This window comes from Stegostoma tigrinum, unplaced genomic scaffold, assembly GCF_030684315.1.
Source record: "Stegostoma tigrinum isolate sSteTig4 unplaced genomic scaffold, sSteTig4.hap1 scaffold_92, whole genome shotgun sequence".
NCBI lineage: Eukaryota > Metazoa > Chordata > Chondrichthyes > Orectolobiformes > Stegostomatidae > Stegostoma > Stegostoma tigrinum.
In genome coordinates, this window is record NW_026728817.1 from 416,973 (window position 1) to 419,060 (window position 2,088).

At 42.7% G+C, this 2,088-nt stretch overlaps 1 non-coding gene across 1 annotated transcript; it reads left to right on the plus strand.

Annotated features, from left to right (window-relative positions):
• The first annotated feature begins 1,071 nt into the window (after positions 1 to 1,071).
• trnar-ucu (transfer RNA arginine (anticodon UCU)) lies at positions 1,072 to 1,163 on the plus strand. Its single transcript is given in 2 exon segments — positions 1,072 to 1,108; positions 1,128 to 1,163. It is a non-coding gene; the product is annotated as a tRNA-Arg (tRNA).
• The last annotated feature ends 925 nt before the right edge of the window (positions 1,164 to 2,088 follow it).

Genomic DNA, 2,088 nt, shown 5'->3' on the forward strand with positions numbered 1-2,088 from the left:
TGTCCTGCTCATAAACTAAGCTTTTCACTGTACTCTGGCACAAGTGACAACCAATTATATCCAGCGATGATGCCAGTTGTGCTGAATTGTCCAGAAATTTCTGCTTTAATTCAAAGAACATGTTCCATTTTGTTCGTGAGACTGCAGCGAGAGTGTAATTGTCCCAGAGGGCATCCAGAGCCAGTCCTTCAAAGGGGAGGTGATGGTCCAGCGGTATTATGGTTCGACTATTAATCCAGAGGCCTAGATAATATGCTCAGCACCCGGGCTCGAATACTGCTGTAACGGATGGTGGAACTTCAAGCTACTTTATTAAAAACAGCTGATGACGACCATGAATCGATTATCAGGAGAAACCTGATCTAATTCACTCATGCTTTTTAGGTAAGGACACTGCCATTCTTACCTAGTCTGGCCTATGGGTGGATGCAGGCCACCGGGGAAAAGGGATGGGCCTGGCCAGCAATAACTTCATCCTGTTAATGTTTTTTTTTAAAGACCAGGATATTGTCTGGACTCGAGCACTTCCTCTGTGAAGATAGATGAGTGAGGCTAGAGCTGTTGTGTTTTTCTGAGAGCAGAGAAAGCTTAGTGGAGAAACTGATTGACGTGTTCAAAAATATGAAGCTTATAAACGGAAAATTGGAATAAACTTTATCTTGTTGAAAAGCATGAGTAACCATTGACATAGATTAAAAACAAGGCACAGAAGGGTTAGAGGAGATTTTAGGCACATGTGTTCTCCCCCAGAGAGTTCTGGGTATCTGGAATTCACTGCCGAACGTGTGGTTAAGCGAAGAATGATCAGAACATTTTAAGAGTGTTTAGATAATCAGTTGAAGTGCCAGATCACACATGGATAGGAGTCAGGTTTTGGAAAATGGGATGCAAAAACAGAAGTTGCTGGAAAAACTCAACAGATGTGGCAGCATCAGTGAAGAAAATGCAAAGTTAACGTTTTGGGTCTGTTGACCCTGCTTCGAAGACCCGAATAAAAACGGATGCCTGAAGAAAGACACAAAAATAATGCACAAGAGTCAAACTTCTGTACTGCATAAACGGAACGCCTGAGGCTCTGTGGTGCAATGGAGAGCACGTTGGACTTCTATATCAACATTAACAGTGCTATTCAAAGGTTGTGGGTTCGAGTCCCACCAGAGTCACGTTTTAATGAAAGTTGCCCATGCCCTATTGCTGACCAGAGGAAATTCGTCAGATTTTCAGGGCAAGCTTTCTGGGAATAATACCGTTTGAAAGACAATCAGACCAGAATCTGTTGCTCACCTGAAAAAAAAATGCGAGTTCGTAGTGAAGTTCAACTGGTTTGTAACAGCAACGTTACCTTCCACAGTTGGCAAGTTATTTTCGAATTTTTTTGATGGTGGAATTCGATTAAGTTCTGATTCCCAATGGTCCACAAGGTTATGTGGACGGTTGGGGAAAAAATCATTGAAATGTTCTATCGAATGTTGAGGCGTGTTCACATTTTCAGCAGAAAAGAGTACTAAATAATAACGTGGTGAGGACAATGTGAATCAACAGCACTGAATATCAATTCATCAACCTCACCACGCCCCTCTCACAGCTGGAATATTCCAGCGTCAGATCAGGCTGTGGAAGATTAAAAAAAACAGTTTCAGTGCGTTTCTGTGTTGAATAAATTAGTGACATTGTGCAATTTGGGATTTTGGAATTGTCCACTCTGTGCAAAATGTGGATCAGTAATATCTGTCCGGAAGAGAGGTGGTCCCAAGACTGAACCTGAGGACAGTGCTGTGCACCCACCTCGAATCTGGGAAACAATTCCTCACGGACAATGTTATACCCCTGCTCCCCTGGAGCTTTTTATTCCATCGGCTGCAAACCCTCGCAGAAGTTAATTCAACAGATGTTGTCACTGAGTAATTTCTTTACATGTGTTCAGCTCATGTAAGCAGAGTGTCACAGTGGGAACCCGATGGGTCCATCACCTATGGCTCACGTCATGTTCTGGAAACAGTCATCTGCTGTTTCTCATTTCCTAAACACCAGGGAGAAGTAACTGCTACTTTGCACAATTTACTCAACCGTTTTCAGAGAAAGGTTAAA